This window comes from Hipposideros armiger, unplaced genomic scaffold (genome assembly GCF_001890085.2).
Source record: "Hipposideros armiger isolate ML-2016 unplaced genomic scaffold, ASM189008v1 scaffold_346, whole genome shotgun sequence".
Lineage (NCBI taxonomy): Eukaryota > Metazoa > Chordata > Mammalia > Chiroptera > Hipposideridae > Hipposideros > Hipposideros armiger.
The window spans coordinates 1749145-1767946 of NW_017731696.1; the positions used below are offsets into that span (position 1 = coordinate 1749145).

General features: G+C 41.2%; 1 long non-coding RNA gene across 2 annotated transcripts in view; it reads left to right on the top strand.

The window, feature by feature from the left end:
- LOC109392737 (uncharacterized) overlaps window positions 1-18346 on the top strand; it is a 19724-nt gene extending 1378 nt beyond the window's left edge. For both annotated transcript variants that reach the window (XR_002126119.1, XR_002126120.1), the window contains exons 2-3: window positions 14976-15132; window positions 15747-18346. This is a non-coding gene — a long non-coding RNA (uncharacterized LOC109392737). The remainder of the gene's footprint in view (window positions 1-14975; window positions 15133-15746) is intronic.
- The last annotated feature ends 456 nt before the right edge of the window (window positions 18347-18802 follow it).

Here is an 18802-nt window from a genome sequence, read left to right on the forward strand (position 1 = left end):
AGCAGAGAGGCTGCCGCCGCCGCCGCCGCCGCCGCCACTAGTAAGTCCAGTATTAGCAGATCGGCAGTAAGGATGGAGAAGGTGGTAATTCCGGCCGTCCCCCTACTAACGGTGGGTAGAGCAATAGAGCAGTAGCGCTGTTAGCCCGCAGAAGCAGGCGAGGCGCCGGCGCCAAATCGTGCAGAGGGAGAAGCGGGTGCCTGCCGGCCCCGAGCAGCGGCGGCCGGCTCGGGCGGGCCCCTCTCTGGGGCTGCTGGTCTCCCGGGCGTTGACAGCAGCGGCCCTGGGAGCCGAGAAGTCCCACGGGATGATCTCGCGCCGGCTGCCTCTCAGTGCGGCTCTCTGCGCCCCCTCCACGGGCCAGGGGTGGCCGGTGACAGCTCCGGCGACGGAGCGCGCGCGCGCGTGGGGAGGGGGGGCGGTAGCGGCCGCAGGGGGAGCCCGCGGCGCCGCGGCCCCCTCCCCGGGTCACACCCTCACCAGCGGGAGGAGGCAGCAAAGCGTCCAGCCACGGCTGGTGGGAAACCGAGCTGGGGGCGCCAGGGGCTGGCTGTCTTACCACCCAGGCTGCCGGCAGCGAGGAGGCCGAGGGAAACCGGCACCCCAATGCACGTAGCCTGCCACCCCTCCCCAAGGTCCCCCCAGTGTCTGGCCCTGACCTCGCACCCAGCCTCAGGTGCAGTTCCCACCCGCGTGGGGCGGCGCGGGCTGGGGACCACGCGCCGGGGGCGGGAGCGAAAAGTTTCTTTCCGAGCTCCCTCGCTGCCCACCGGGGGAGGCTGCTCCTTTCCTCCCTGTCTCTCGCTCGCCGCGCCTCTGCCCCACCCCCACCGTGGGGGGTTCCGAGGAAGCGCGGCGTGTCTGCGCGCGGGGGCGCGTGGGGTGAGGGGTGAGCATCTGGGGCCGCCACGGTCTCCCAGGTCTCACGGCGGCTGAGACGTCAACGGCGGCGGGTCCCGGGAGCAAGCCTAGCTTCGAAGGGGCCGCGCTCCAGGCCCCCTCCTTCCTCCGCTCTCGGAGCGCCGCGCGCCCCTGAGCCGCCCTGCGCGCCCCCGCGCCCGCCGGGGCAGACACCTACGCAGACGCGAAAGTGAAAGGGGGGCGACCTAGCAGGGGGGGGCGGGCTGTCGCGCGCGGGCTCGTGGAGGGGTGGCAGAGGATGGAGCTGTGACCCCCCACTCCCCCCATCCCGGGATTTTCCTGCTCCCGCTGACCTACAGAGCCACCTCCTGGCTCCTAAGCCGCCCCAAAGTCCCAAGTCCCCCATCCCCTGACACACACATCACCCCCATCAGGGGATATGTGCGTGTTCACACACACTCACGTGTGTGCGAGAGACACTTCAGCCTCAGACTTTTCACCGCACCGTTACACTTCGCCTTGGTGTAAGCTTGGGCGGGGTGGGGGGAATGCACTGTGCAAGTCCCTGCCACTTACAGGCTCCCCTGCTTGTTGTCCATTATGACTCAGTTAAACTCGAGAGCTGACCACACACACCCCTTTTCCCGCTTGACCCTCATTTTTCTACCTTCTATTGGAGCCTCCCCCACCTCACGCCCCCCCCCGCGCCTTTTTCTGGGTTCTTTCCCGTTTTTTTCCTAAATAGCTGTGAAAGTTGCTAATCCCTTCCCACACAAAACCATGTTAAACACAGAGCTGCCCTGTTAAAACAATCGCTGTCTGTCTTCAACCACATTCCCACTCCGAATATCGACCTTCCGGCTGCATCCATCAACTACGCAATGTTGGCACTGCTCAGTTCTTAGACGGCTCAAGGTGGCATTTTGGCCTCTAGAGAAACAACCTTTTGCCTCACTTTTCTTATATGTAGGGAATGTGAAGTCCATAAGGCATTATTTTTCGGTGAAATCCAGAAAACAATTGAATAATGTATTTTCAAATTAGCATATTAATATACATTCAATGAAATTTTAAAGAACCACTATTTTGAAGTGTACTGGCTGCAAAAACTGAATTTTGAAATGCATAAAAAATAAGATGGACTAACACTGATGGATTGATGAAGTAGTCTGAAGGATGGATAGACAAAGCATGCATATAGTACGACATGACTGGTAGAATCCAGGTGGTTGGTATACAGGTGTTCACTGTAAAATTCCTTCAACTTTTTTGTATTTGAAAATTTTCATAATGACATGTTAGAGAAAAACCCTTATTTAAGGTAACCTATATGATGTGAATTCTGTTTACAAAATTGATAAATTAGGCATTGACCATTCCTGCCCCCTTTACAAAATGACTTACCATCCGCATTCTATACTCAGGTACTCCCCATCCCTATTCAGTCAATACACTCCATTACAGACAGCTTGTCAGGGATCAGACTATGGTGTAAAATGGGGTTATTCGAACCATAAAACATTTTAGAAATTCAGATTTTTTTTCCCTGTTTTTTCTTGTCCATTCTCAAATTTTTATCTTCCCTGTCTCTGAAATAGTTGGGCATTGTAAAACTAAGATTGAGGTTTTAAGCATACATAGATATTATTTTGAAACTTTTTCACACCAAAATAGCTTCAAGAGGTGGTCCATTTGCCCATAGATATCAGCTTCTCCTATCCTTTGGGAGAGATATTAGGGGATCTTGCAATTAATAATACACAAACCTTTGTTTGTTTTTGGATAGCTGAGTATTTAGATATTTGCCCAAATGATTGAACAATTAAGTTTTTCTCTTCATTTTCTTTGGCTAGCTGTCAGACAAGAGGTGGTCCTGTGCCACCCTGAAGGGAAGGGAGGACAGCTCCAGGACAAGATCAGCAGCTCCCTCATCTGAAGAGAAAGTGGCACTGGTTTTGCTTGGAATCATTCCAAACGGGGTGCCTCTGAGAGACTCCATCAGAGATGGGAATGCAGGGGGTTCTGGCTGTTCGGAATACATTCATTCCAACGCCCATTAATAAGGAACCTGTCAACTTCAAAAAGTGTATGCAGGAAATGCCACCACTTATTTTTAAGGCTGTCTCTTAACACAGTTTGTTCTTTTCATCCTTTTAAATATTTTTTTTTCTTTGCCAAAGGAAGAAAATGTTTTTAAGAGAAAAAAAAATTAAGGAAAAGAAAAAGCACAGAAAAGGGCATTAACTCCATCCCCAAATAGATGGAGACTACTTACAGCAGCTAAGTAATCTGAAATCTTAAATCAGATATCTCCCTTTTGACAATTGTTCACCCTCCATTCACAGTCACTGAACCACAGAACGCCTCCCTCCCTCTTCCTATTAGTGTCAAGCTCCCTGAGGTTCACCACCATAAAGTGCAGGACTCAGCATTTGCAATTTACATGTGTGACATCACATCCTCTATTATATAACTTCAGATACAAAGCTTAATATCATTTAAGTTTGTGTTGGGAAAAATCTTTCCTTGCTCTTTATTTCAGCTTTAGCAGAACCACCCCTTGGTTCCCTGGTCCTAATCTCATTTCTTCAAACAGCTGACACTGGGGGGAGAAAAAAAAAAAAGGCATGGACTTGTTTAAGCCATGAAATCACCCCCCCCATCCCCCCAACACACACAAAATTGAATGTATTTTGAAATGTATTAAATACCTCTCCTTTATGTCTTTCTTTACTGACCAGAAAATAAAGACCATTAGGTATCACATAATTTAATTCAATAATTTTTAAAAGTTAAAGACTAAGCATTTGGTCATAGTTAACTTCATTAATAAATCCTAACCATGCTAGCATTTTTTTTCTAAAAAACTAGGCTTTTTTTTTTTTTCCCAGTTTCTTACCAGCTGTTGGAGAGAGTTGAAAAAGACAGAGAGAGTCAGAGGGAGAAATGAGGGGGTGTTAGAGAAGATGAATAGGAGAATAATATAAGATAGAACTTCTTTGTTTATTGCAAAACACACATGTTACAGTTTATAAACATTGCAAGCAAATAAGAAATTGTGGACCAGAAGATAAATACAAAACATATCAGTGTTTGTTAATATCTAAAATAGACCACACTCAGTTTTCTAGACTAGATGGACTATTTTTATTAGCTTTGGTTATTCATTAATTTCTGTATTTGTTTACCTAACTATTTATTCATCTGTCTACCTTAATTTCATTAGTCATTCTAAATAGAAAATACACAAACCTAATACACTTCTATGGCCAGATTTCGAGATGACAGAGCACCAAACAGCCCATGCATCACAATTAGTATGCAATATTATTAGAAGCAAATCAGATTTCACCGTGCCTACACTGATGTTCTAAATTTAGAAATAATGTACAGTAGTTGAAAGGGGGAGCACTTAGAGCAGTATATTTTCATAAAAATAAAAGATGTTTTCTAGTTTTTTTTCCTCTGCCCTTTTTCTTGGTTTCATACAGGAAATTCATCACTTTTAACTAAGCTAATCTTACATAAATAACCGCGTGGCCTGTGTGCTCATGAGAATTATGTACGGGGGCTGTTTCTCTGATATTCTGTGCCGTGAGAAGCACAGAAAAATGAAACAATTCAGTGGGTCAGGTGTGGGAAATATAAGAGTGTCTGTTGAGCTTGATGCGCAACTCATGTAGAGTTTCTCATTAGGACTTCACAGGAGCAGTTAGCTTTTCAGTAGTTGGCACTATATTTTTAGCAGCATTTTAACAGCTGCCAGTAACAGCGAAGACAACATTTTGATCAACGCTATTTTTTTTTTATTCTAACAAAAGATGATTGCAATGAAACAAAATGCTTCAGGATTAAATGTTGAGCCACGAAAGCAACAACAACAAAAAAAGGTATTTTCTTGTGATATAAAATGTTCATAATACATCAAGGGCAGACAATCAGTTTATCTATATATTTATCTATATAAAATGAGGCCAAGTGAATTTTTAAATTTTAACTTTCTGATGCCGATGTACACATAATAAAGATGATTTTATTCTTAAAAAGGTGTGTTCCATGTCAGAAATAGAAATGTCAGAATAAGAGAAAGTGCAGGGTATCTTGTCATATATTTGCAAGTAGGTCAAGAATAGCCATGTGGGTACCTGAAATGAATAAAATCTTTTCCTTAACATTAGCGCTTGTAAAGGGAGGTTATCACATGTCAGATATATGACACTGGAAATAGCAGACAGAAAAATGTAAGAAGCTTCATGACAGATGTCATCTTTATCCCTAAAGATAGAGGTAAATTTGCTATGGGTAATGCATTACAAAGCAAACTAAAACGAAATCTCTGCAAGTGTCAAATTTTCCTTTCACCTATAGTCTCCCCAAATTGAGTGATTTGGGCTCCCAGGGAAGTAAAGTAATGGTGTATTATTAAAGAAGTTACCAAATCATCTTTTCCACGAGTCATCTGCTCATTTCAAGGACCTAATCCAAGTTTTGAGTTTGTCCCAACTAAGGCAGCTGAGTATTTTCCACTTATCTAGCTGGCACAGTGAGGAATTAATGCATTCTTATATCAAATGATATTTTTATGATGTTGCATTTGTTTCTTCTAATCCTTTTGGGGGCACCATTCTATTAGCTCTTTCAATATGAAGTATTTTTAATTGCTTGCTAAGACTTTTTTCAATAGACATATGCAATTTTAGGAAAAATTAAGGTTAGATATATTTTCCTCTTTCCCAACACAAACCCCTTCCAGATGCAAATCTTTGGGGTGCTGACAGTTTTTTTTTTTCACAGAACATTATAAGGTGTTTTTAGTGCATAGAATGCTGACATTTAATATCCATGTGTAAAAATGAAACATATAAAACTTCCTATATAGGTCTATGCCACATCAGTAATTAATATTTAAACCACAATCTATTTTGAAGTGCTTCGTGCTAATTATAGCTAGATTTTAATATTTTATCAAAACAAGTAGACATGTTTCCATTTAAACTAGTTCATTACTTTAAAAAAATGCTTTTTAATGGCCTTCACCGTGAACATGGAGGAAGCGTGTCCTCTAACTAGAAGCTGAATAGACTTACATCGCCACTGTACCGTAGAGACTGCTTGCTTGTGTGGGCCCAAATAAACGCCTAAAGTCTTGGGATTTTCCTAATATATTTACCAATGTAACTCCTCCTTTTTTTGTTTTGATTTAATAAAAAAGCATATATTTTTTACAGTAATTCTATATCTCAAAGAAGAAAAAAACAGGAAAATTATTTTTATAACTACATCATTTCAACATACACTATGACCCCATTTATTTATATATTCTATTGCTTTTCTTTCCAATTTGAGTATCATATGAACTGAAGTTTTGTTTGAAAATATCATTTTTAAATTACCTTCATTTATAAAAAAAATATATACTATTATAAGTCAATAAGAACCGCCAAGGAACAAAATGCAATATCGTATACACATGTCTTTTTATGTACTATATGCTATTTCTGTGGCAGCATAAGATTATGATACTAGAACACAACTACTGGTATATTAGCAAACTATGGCCCCAGTAGCTAAATCAAGATTATTAAATCACAGGACGGAATTGAAGCCAACATTAACTTCTGCAGGTAATCCAAAAAGCCCAACGTGCAAGGAGGAGCCCCAAGCCTTCATCACTTTAAGTGAAAAGTCCAGGCAGAAACTTTCAGCCGAGAGCTGTATTTCACGTCCCCTTTTCCCAGAACGAGCAAATGAAGCAGTACAGTAGAGTCAGTTTACATGGCATTGAATCCTGGTTCTACCACCTACTAATGACATGACCCAGGGCAAATTACTGAATCGTTCTAAATTTAGGTTTCCTCATTTGTGAAATGAGATCATTGATACCATAACAGGATATGACTTAACACAGTACCTGGATCTAGGAAGTGCTCTTAGAAACTGTTTCGTATTTATCTTCAGAGGTTTGTCATAGAAAATCAAGATTGATTCTTCTGGGGACTGAAGATCCTGCCTCCAATTCAAAGGGTTTTTGAGTTCCCTGGAAAATCAGAGCTTCACCTGAGGTCTTCAAGTACTTCAGACTTCTAAAAATAATCTTTCGGAGAAGAGTGGTTTTAAATTTTTAGTGTGCACCAGAATCACCTGGAGAGTACATTAAAAGAGATTACTAGGGCCCCCTGCGCCCCGCCCTGGAGTTTCCCATTAGTAGGTCTGGGTGAGGCCTAAGAATTTGCTAACAATTTGCATTTCTAAGAAATCCTCAGGCTGATGCTGATCCCAGACTGCTTGACAACCACTGCCCTAAAGTACAGTAAATGAAACAATTGCCCCCAGGTTACTCACTTTGCAGAGTAAGTTATTACTGGGAGCTGCTGCTGGGAGTAGGGGAGACAGAGGGATGAGAAACAGGAAGTAGGGAACAGAAGAAAGGAAGTGTCAGATAGTGATAAAAAGAGGGTGGGGTCGTCACAATCATGGGGTCATTGGAACAATGGGGCTGGCTAGCTATCTTAAGGCATTAATTTTGGTTTATCTGAAAGAGTTGAGAATTGGTAAACCACATCCCTTTAATTACCTTTGAAGGCAGTTCCCTGTGGTCTGGTCTGGGTCACTTTTCTCTCTCTACCCTGAGTGTGTCATGAAGATGGGCTCATTATTCTGGAATTAAATTTTAACTGATGCTTTTTTGTTTTGTTTTGTTTTTGTTTTTGTTTTCATTCAATCAAAAGGGAACATTAGATCAACTGGATGTGATGAGCTTTCGATAGAGCCATAGTTAGTAGTCTTTCATAGTTTTTAAACAATTGTGTTACTAACCAACATTTTTATCAGGAACCCAAGCCTCCTGCTTCCTTCTATAACAATTTCATCCCTTTATTAAAAAATGATGTTGATATTGTAGGGTTTTACTTCCTTAAGAAATTGATAGATGAAATTCAATCAAGACTGATGAACTTCCTCTAGAGATGGATCTGAAGAATAATCAAGGAAAGTCAACAGAAATAAAATAAAGCTACATTCCTTGTGTTCATTTAATCAAACTTGACCTGGAATGAGCATGGTAAAAAGGGGAAAGTAGAATATGCTACTTGTAAGAAAACTTGGTGTTGTATTTAGCAGTAGACTCTGATTGTAGCATCATGTCATCCATAGGTTGTGGAAATAGTTCAGAAAGGAAAACATTATTAATAGTTTTTGAAAGTAAGACATGCATGAAAAAATTAATTAGATTTCCTTAACCTGGTTTATACAAAACTAATTCTAACAAGTCAGGTAGCCCATTGAATTCATTTTAATTTTTGCTACTGTGAAAATCACTTAGAGTTTCTGACTGCTCTTTTAATATTGATATATTAATATTTAATTATAATATTATAAAGCATAACATATTTCATAAGTTTATAAATGTTTCATAAAATATTTCAAGTATATACCAAAAAGTAATCACAGACTCCAGTGTTTTCATGACCCTTATATTATGAGGTGGGAACATTTTGTTGTATTTGCAGCAGAAGTATAAAAACTTGCATGGGAGTAAAACATTGCTATGTCTTGACAGGGGTTACTGTTGGAGAGGGAAGAAGTAAAAAATATATAGGGGGTAGGTTTTCATCAGCTGGGGGGTTTGCTCCCGTTGTTATGAGCCCTGGGTGTTGCACTCTTTGCCCCAGATCTTGAGAAGAGAGAGTTAGTCCTTAATATTTATATCCAAACAACACTCAAAAGGGGCTGCTATATAATCACAGCTCCTGGTTTCCGTTGAGGGCAGGGATGTAAAGGTCAAACTGTTCTCTCTGAGACCCTCAGGAATGAAGATGACTTCAGGACAATGAGAACTGCCTACCTAGGAGACCACAGATCTTAGGAACAGAACAATTGAAATTCAGTTCATTTCAATGGCACTGCTTATTGGGTCACTTCCTGATTTTTTGTTGTTGTTGTTACTACAATTAATTCTAATCACCCTTTACTCTAAACGAATAAAGTCTAATATAAATCATTGCATGCTGACCTTAAATCATTGCCAGAACTATTCCGATTGGTTGGCCTATGTTGGATGAATTGCTATGTATTTTGACTCTAATCCCACAGAAAAGTGTTCAGTCTAAATTGTACAGATGTCTTAGTCTGTTTGGGCTCCTATAACAAAATACCACAGACTGGGTAGTTTATAAATAGCAGCAATTTATATCTCACAGTTCTGGAGGCTGGAAGTCCAAGATCAGGGTGCAGTATAGTTGAGTGAGGTTCCCCTTCTGGGTCACAGACTCCTCTCATGGTGGAAGGGGCCAGGGAGCTCTGTGGGATCTCTTTTATAAGGGTGCTAATCCCATTCTCGAAGGCTCTGCTGTCAAAACCTAGTCACCTCTCAAAAGCCCTGTCTCCTGGTCCCATTACCTTAAAGTGAACGGGGTGTTTCAACATATGAATTTTGGGAGGGACACAAACATAAAGACCATAAGCGACAGGCTGAGGAATTCAGCAAATTTAACCACAGTCCCACTCATCTTATTTGGCAATATGTTGACTTTAAGCTAGAAAGAATCTCAGGTAATTGACATACACTGATGTATTAGTCAGGCACAGGTTAAGCTCCTATACAAAAAACTCAAAATACAGTGGCTCAAATAGGGAAGAAATTGAATTCTATCTCACATAAAGGAGCGAAAACTGAACATGGTCCAAGGTGGTTCTGCTGTATGAGGTCATGAGGAGCCCATGTTTCTCATTGCTTTTCAATTGCATAGAGTTGTCATCTGTGGTGGAGGCTGTCACCAGCATCACATCCACAACTGTCTATTAAAAAATAAAGAATTTCGACCAAGTAATTTTCACACATCACTTTGCTTACATCCATCCCATTAACCAGAGCAATCTTTAAGAGAGGTTGGCCATGCCACACTAAAACTGGAGTCCTACTACTCAAAGGAAGAAGGGGAGAATAAGTACAGGGGACAATTAATGGTCTGTGACAGGTGGTGGCCAGTTTCACTGAGCAGAGAAGGAAGTGCAATGGGCTTATGCTATGGCACAAAGATCTAAGGCTATAGCTAAGCAGAGGTATAAGAAATGATGGGTAGAAGAGAGGGTGTCATCAGGGGCTGGATTGTAGATGCAGATATCAGGATGTATCCTCTGAAAATCAAGGGGGCCATCTTTTGCAATAAACTGAGATAGTAGCTTCAAGTAACTAAATATTCTAGTGAAGATGAGCTAATCTTTTACTAAGCCACATGGTAAGTTTGCAGAGCAAGCTAGATTCAATTAATGATTTTCTGAAGTGACAAGAAACATATCTGACACAAACCAATCTCCAAAAAAAAAATTGTTGAATTATAACAAGAATTTTAGTTGTGTGAGATAAATCAACAGAGTGTGAAATGCAAGTAACACTACTCCATAGAAAGTCAAATAAGCTCAGATCTTAACCTATGCCTGATACAGAGAGAGCGCTAATAGGTAGCCCTCATCTAGAACGCCACACACTGCACAAGGTTAAGGGCAGGACTGACATTCAATGGGTCAGTAGTAGGACGAGACTCCTTGCTTACAGCCTGCGTCCCTTCTGATTAGCTGATACCCATGCCTGATTGCAGTGCCACCACATAGGTCATTAAACATTATCAATGTTACCTTTGTTTTCAAGGGCTATTCAAAATTTGCTTGAGAGATGTTCCGACCACAAAGGGCCAAGAAAGAAGTATTTCTAAGAAACAAGTAGTAGTTTCTTCTCCAATCTGCAAAAACTCTGCATAGGGGATGGATTACATGACAAGTTCAGTTGTCAACCTCTCTCTATGAAATAAGTGTGGAGGGTCTGCAGAAAGCAGACATCGTGCCATTTTGGGTTCATATGCTATTTAGAATTCACTGGCCTTCTTGGAATTTTGAGGAAGAATTCCAGATTTTCCATACATCCCAGATGCCCTATTTCTACTCTACTTACAGATTGCAAAATGTTGAGACAAGTTACAAAGGAATTTGTGATCCTCCTGCTCTAGAGGCATTTATAAGTAGGATTTCCTATGATCTGGAATAGCAAAGGCTGGGGTCTGTAAGCAAGGTGATGGAGAAAGGTGTCTATCAGTTTCTTTAGCCTTTTAAATAATTACATTGCAAAGAGGAAATCAGATCAGGAAGACAGAAAGGCTCAATATAGCCTGATGAATCAGTGGGTGGTAGAGTACAGTGGAACTCTGACATCCTGCCTTTTACATTATCTTTTGAAAAGTTGCCTCTATGTCATAACCCAGGTATCTCAAAGAGAGGGGAGCCAGCAGTGTATGTTCTGTTACGAGTCGCAGTAAAGTATAATGTTTAAAACCCTCCATTGGGCACAACTGATCTCACAGATTCATTGCCCACAAATTTTCAAATATCTAACAGTTAAGTATCATGACTCATGGCTTCCATAACGTACCCCTTTACCATAACCTAGCGCCAGTCGTGTTTGTGACTTAGTACAGTAAAGACGAATTTCATAGCGGCATCTTTGTGTGCGATGCATCTGTGAGATCAGTTGCGCCCGACAAGCATTGGCTCTGGGGCCAGACTTCGCCTGGGTTTGGATCCCAGCTCTGTCTCAGTAGCTGTGTGACTACAGGTAAATTCCTTACACTCTGGGCATCGTCTATAAAATGAGATAATACAACTTACCTCAGAGGGTTGTTGTGAGGATCAGCAATCTGTATAACGGCTGGTTTATAGTAAACAATAAACATTAGCTATGCCATTTTCACATGCCCTTAATTCTAATCCATTTGCTCCCATCCATTTCTTTACCCATATTCTTTCCTGCTCTTGATGCACTTGGCGTCTGAGTTTATTGGATCACTTCTCACTTGTTTCGTCTTTTTCTTATTAATATCTGGGCTATTTGATGTTCAGGGCTGTCTGCCTGGCTTCCTCCCACTAACACTCAGACACAATTTCTTCTGATATCTCAAGCTTCCCATTGCAAAACATGCTACTCTTGTGGCACAGTTCCATCCCCCGTGTCGTAACCCAGTGTCCCATGGCATGAACTTGACCTGGACCTTTACATAATATTTTTAGTGTCTTTTTGCTACTTGAAGAAATAAATTCCCTTAAATGGTGTAGAAGAGACAATGCTATGGGTTTCCCAAATTTGATTTGATTTTTCTCTTTCTGAGCACACAGGAAGCACATATCTCAGCCTCCTTTTCAAGTAGGTTGGGTCCTTATGGTTGGGTCTGGACCCTAGTGTATTGGGTCGAGACCGTAGTGTAGTCGGAGTGACATGCTCCACTGGTCATAAACTCCCCTGAGTGACTATGTAAGCTCTCATGTTCCTTACCATGAATGAATGCTCAGGGAGCCTCAAGTTTAGCTTGGCAGCATCACAGTATGAAAGAAGCCTGGATCCCAGAATTACCTCTTTAAGGAGAGGTACTGAGGAGAGTTGCCTGAGCTGGAGTGTGATGGGAGTGAGAAATACATCTTTATTATGTGTATTTCATGAGTTTTGGGTGCATTGCCCTGACTAATTTAGATTGTACAGAATGGCACTATCTGGACAGAATATAAATCTATAGTGAATAGTATTATAGTGAAGTTTGAATGTAGTTATACTAAGAAACAGTATTACTGAATTAATGGTGGAGTTTAGGTAGCTGAGCAGAACGTTGTAGGGAAAAGGACAGGGCCCGTAGAATCACACAGAACCAGATTCAAATTCTATCTCAAACATTTATAACATTGACTTTAATATATTCTGTTTCTGGAATCCAAATAATACTTTCTTTCTAATAATGTTATTGAGTAAGTTGACTAAAACCTATTAGGTAACACTCTTCTATTCCTACACCCTCTCCAATATTCTAATATTTCCAACCAAGTATTTAATTTCTGCGATTCGCCATTCTGAGCTGCTTTTCATAAAGTTGACTTTATAAGAGTATTGGACTAAAGTCTTGACAATAAAGGGGAGCAATTTGGTGAAGAGAGAGTATCCATATGCTTAATTTGTGCCCAAATAAAAGAAAATCATTATCAAAATTTTACATATTGAAAACAGTACTTAGTAGAGAACAATTTTCCCTTTATTTAGTACATTATTCAGAAAGTTCCCAAGTTAGAAAGGCTATGCCATGCACCATAGCACAATTTTGAAAATACTGTATTTAATTAAAAAGGGAATTTCTGAAAGGATTACCATAGGATTTATATTTTTAAATCTTACATAAAATTTTTGACCCATGCAATATTTATGAGTTAATTTTCCTTTTCCCTATCTCAACTTAATAATTAGAAGAATATAGTCCATTTCAAATTATTGATGGTGGGCCATTGACAGAGTGAGCACCAGCAAAGATAGAGACATCTAGTGACCACCTATTTTTCAACCTTCCTGTTTACACACACACACACACTCACACATTCACATATTATAAATACTTCAAAGGCACGCCTACAAGAGCTGCCATTGTTACTTGCTATTTAATATTAATAGTTAAACAAATTGTTTAGAATTTATGGTATATACTTGGTGTTTTTTTAACCCTAAACTAATTAAAACTAATTAAATTAAGAGGCAAATATGGCAAAAATTTTACATTAGACACACAAGAAAGAATGAACAATTTAATAGATAACACACTGTGAGTTTGCAGACCCTGATCCTACATTGCATTATAATGTCTTTAAGAGATCAATATTTCAACAAGCTAAGCTCTCAGTGGCACAACTTCCTCTTTATAAAATTAGTAAACTCTTCCTTTCAATCATCAAATAGATGTGTCTCTGAAAATGGACAGAGGAGCTATGTGCTCTCTCGGTTTTCTTTGCCTTTCTGATCTTTGCTCGCCCTTTTTTCTTTTTTTTCTTGATTCTTCTCACCACTCCTCAAAGCTCTATGCCAACACCTCTATTCTCTTACCGCCCCCACCACCACCATGTATGGTTGCATTTTACATAGAATTGGGTTCTAAAGTCAATTGTGGAAAGAGAAAAATCATATAAAGTCAGAAATTCCCCAGAACAAAAAAAAGAAATCTCTTAATTCACCCTTAAAGTACAATATACGTGGCTATTTATATGCACATTTCAGGCTGATATACCATCCAACTCAGCCAGTTTTTCCTCCAGCATTGGAACAGATTGCTGTTTTCCCAGCTAAACACCTGATGAAGTGGTTGGCTTACACTTAGGGGCCATGTTGTACAAAAAAAAAAAAAAATGTATCTTTAAACACTTGAATCACACTCAGCATGGTGAGATGCTCATACTATGGGAGCGATTCAGGAACTGAGACCAACTGAAGGAACATCCGATTCACATCTCCCTTCCTGCGCTCCTCCAGGGCATATGCTCTAGTGGAACGTGAGACAGAATCTCCCACACTATTTACATTCTCTTCTTTCTCTCTCCTGCTGGCAGAGTAAGTAGAGTTGAGCATGGATGAGAACTTTATTCTATAAGTATTGAGGCAAAATTCTATTCAAAACCACAACTTTTTCTAAGAAGGGAAGCTCATGTTAAAGGACATTTCAGGGTCTCCGTGGCTCTTGTGTGCCACAGCAGGAATTGATGGCCCCTTTGATGGAGGGAACTGCCTCACAAGGATGGATGTACAAGGTGGGGCAACTTGGAGCCTGGGAGTCTGGAGAGGGCTGACTTGCTTTATAGCATCGCTGCTTATCCTTTGCTCTGTTGGCATTTTGGATCACATATTTCTTTGTTGAAAAGGTGCTGCCCTGTGCACTGTGGGATGTTTAGCAGCATCCATTCACTAGGTGCCACTAGGAATCACATCCCCTCCCCAAGTTGTGAAAACCAAAAATGTATCCAGACATTGTCAGATCACCCTTGGGGAACAAAATCACCCTCGATTGAAACACTGCTGCATATAATAGACTGGGAAGAGTTTAAAAATCTTGGGGGGAAATTCTGAACCGGAAAAGTGAAAACAGAATTATGGGTGGAGCTTTCTAGATAGTGCAAGGCTCAGCACTAGGTGAGGTGAAGTAGCCTCTGAAAAACCATTAGTCATAGGATGTTTGAAGGCTTTTAAATGACAGATGTATCTAATATCCCATTTGAATCTGTTTTCTGTTATGTGAACCCCCTTCCATGTCCCCAAACCTTCAATAAAGTCAACTGTGAACACCTACACCATGTGAGAATAACTAGCTTGTGGCCATCCGGAGAGGGAATACATTCCCTATGTGAGCCGACATGCTGTGGAACAGAGATGGTGTACACAGAAAGCTTACTAAACTCAGAGAAAGTGGCATCTTGGAACCAACCGAGGTAAGCATTCCCAGCGTGGCCTGTGCAAAAATCTTTGGATTTGCAAAATAAGTAGATGATGGGTTTGAACAACTCTTACCTGTAACTAAGGGGCCAGGACCCCTCAACGGCACCATTAGAGGCTCTCGAAGGTTTCAGAGGCGCCACGTACCCTGGCAAGGGTGAGTGTGGAGGAGATGAAGATCCTTATCTCTTCTCCCCATGTCTCTCAGGAACCATGTCTTCACATGCTCATTGCTTCATAACAGCTGGTCAGTAGTTGATTTTAATTTTTTCTCTATATTTTCCAAAAAGAATTTAAGATGGCTTAGAAGGACACAGAATAGTGGATAATGACTTACATTAGAATAAAGTGAAAAAAAATGAGAGAGATAATAAAAACTTAAGAATAGCAGGTTATTAATAAGCGCTTGCTAAAAAATAAATCAATTTTCTTTATATAAGAATTGCCAGTGAGTTAGTTCAATCGTAGAACAAACAGTATTTGCTTCCTCACTCACAGCTCGCTCCCAAAGGTGATGTTCAAGCCCCATCCCCTTCTTTATTCCCCGTGTTCTCCATTTGTTAAATCTTGCCATGCTTTCTTGTAAGCGTTCCATTATCTTCTTCCACAGCCTTACCTTCCTGACCACAGTGCCGGTTCCAGGCATGGGCATTGGATTCAAGCCAGCCCAAATCCTTCTCTTGATAGTTGGAGCTTCAGCAAGAGGTCGGATCCTTTTCTCCATAGGAGGAAAACTGGGAATCTGCTGAGTCACCGCTGTCCCTGGGTAGAGAAAGCTGATTGCTTAGAAGAAGCCAATCTATAGAAAGAAGCAGAGATCAGGAACAGAAAATTCTGATGGTATTCGAACCCCTGGTTCTTGTTTCTGAGAAATCCCCCTGAAAGCTTGCCACCCCCACTGCCTCCCAAAGCATATTTGTTAGAGCTTTTTTTTTTAATTTTTTTTATTTTGATTGAATAAGTCAAAACCCTGGAGTCTGACAATCCAGCATTTCCAGCACCCAGTCAGCCTTATCGTGCTTCTAAATTCTCAATTGAGAGCTGCCTTCTCCCAGATGCCAAGCTCATTTTTTTTCCCTCTGTGGTTTTCTTGCAATTATTCTCTTACCTTGAATGACCTCTTGCCTTCTCTCCCTGCAATACTAATTCTAGCCTTTCTTTAAAGTCCAACTCAAGATGTATCTCCTCTATTACAACTGTTCTTGATTGATTCTTTTCTTCTCTGAACTGCTGTGGCCCTTCTATCCCCAGCTTTTGCCATGCTGCCTGAAACGTATTTCTTTTTCTGCCTTGGTTTGTTCGTTTGCGTGTTTTCTATGCTAGGGAATTTTGTGTTTTGTGTAATACTTACAAACGTAACTGCCTTGAAGAAACAGTGTCTTCCCCTTTGTTCATCAGCACCTTGATGTGTTTGAACATGACAGTTTGGGGCGAGGACTGAGGGAGAATTGAATTGGCCTCCATCAAAAAGAAAGGAGACTATGAGGCTCTTGCAAGCAATTCCAGAAAGGAGAAAGGAGGAGGAGAGAGGGGAGCGGGACAGGAGGGGAGAGCAGCGCAGCGAAGCAGGAGAAGTTTGTGTGCAGCCCAACGTGATTGTTCTCCTGGATTCTCAATGGCTCAAGAAATTAAAATACTCTCATGAAACGTGTGGAGAGCATGTATATGTTATGGAAACTGGTGAAGGGATAGGGATGAGCACAGAGATCACCATGGGGGAAGCCCAGAAGCCACACACATGGATACGTGTGCTACAGACAGAGTGACCATGAACGAGACGCGCTCCTAGGGATCTGCAGGAAGCAAGAGAAGAGTTTTCAACTTCAACCAGGTCTGGATTTGGAGTTCAAGCCACGGGGCAGGAAGTCCCAGGGAACAGCTGGGCTATGAGTGCTTGTTAGTTTAGTATTAGACACATCAATCTTGCCTCGCCACGTTATGTTTCATGACACAGGGACCGTGCTGTCTTCGGCCTCAGAGCCTCTTAGGCTGTGTCAACCTCCAAGTAACTGTTTTCATCGTTTGTCTCTTTAATTTCCAATGCTTCCTTTATATCGATGGTAGGGTGATAACTCAATTCTCTGCTCTATGGTAAAAGGGGGAGGAGGAAGAGGAAGAAAGGAGAGCAGGAGGATCATCTGGTCTTGGTCTTTGCAGGCATGTTAAACGCCACTGCTGGTGAACCAGCTCCTCCATTATCTGGCCTCACCTGATTTATCTGACCTCGTCTCCTCTTACCCACCATGATTGGCTTTTCCAGGAATGCTGAGTTCCTCTCTGTCTACGCACATGGCATGGAGTCTCATCTCAGTGTTTTATTTTTTTTTTTCATGCTGTTGTCCTCACCTAAAACACTTTCCATTCTCTCTACCTACCAAATTCCAACACAAGACGCAGTTCCTCCAGGGAGCCTATTATGACCGCCCATCACTCTCCAGTTATTTTTCTTTTCTGAGCTTTAATTACATTTATAGTTTGTACCATGCCACATAGCACTGATTATTGCTCTAGTGATTTTATGATTGTTAATCTTCTTATAAGCAGCGGGAGGACTGACAGAGTGATTTTATAGTTTTGATTCAGTGGGAGCTCAGGACTCAGTTAAGTGTTTAAGAAGTCCCTCCCCTAAGTGGGCTCACAAAGGGCAGGGGTTGTGTTTGGTCTCCTTCCTCTTCCCCCAGTGCTAGAACATTGCCTGGTAAACAGTGGGTACTCAATGAATATTTGTTTCATAATGAATGAATATCAATCTACCAACCTTTATGATTCCAAGTAGCTAAGACCAGTCTTTTTACTTTGTCTTTTTCCCCTAATGTTTAAGGCATCTTTTATAACTCTCTTGAATCTAATAACTGTACTTCCTTTGTTGGATGACTCAGTCTTTCAGGTAATTTCAGATGCTGCTATTGAGCTCCTTTCATGTGGCATCAGTCATTCTTAAAGCACTGAACTTACTTAAATGACATTTGTGTCAAATTTAGTCTCTTTATATGGAAAGACACAACAAGGGAACTAGGCATATGCATAGCCTGCTCCTTCACTCCCATAATCCTTTGAGTGTGTCATAATATTGAAAAAGTAGAATTTGGGCAAGTATATGGTAAAAAATAATCTCTCGAGACATACCATGTTCATAAATGGAAATATTCAATATCATAAAGTTATCAATTGTCCCTAGATTAATATGTCAAAATATGATACAATTCCAATCCAAACACGAACAGAAAAAAAAATTTTTTTTTTTAAAGCCTACAGCACCTGGTATTCCCAGGCGGTCTCCCATCCAAGTACTAACCAGGTCCAACCCTGCTTAGCTTCCGAGATCAGATGAGATCCGGCGCGTTCAGGGTGGTATGGCCGTAGACTGAACAGAAAATTTTATTTGGTGGAAGTTAACAGGTTGATTCTAAAATTCACTTAAAGTAAAAGGTTGAGAATAACTAAGGTAATTTTAAAGAAGAATAAAGGAAAGGGACTTGACTATGAGCATGTTATATAATATAGCAGACTGGGCTCTTCATAAAGCAGCTTCTGAGATAAAGATTCACAAGCAGGAGCTTCTTTAGGAAGTGCTTTTGGGAACAATTTCTTATAGAAAGGAAGTGAAGAGAGCAGGACTGGATGGAGGGAGAGTTTGGGCCATGATGCCATCTTAACAATGGCCTC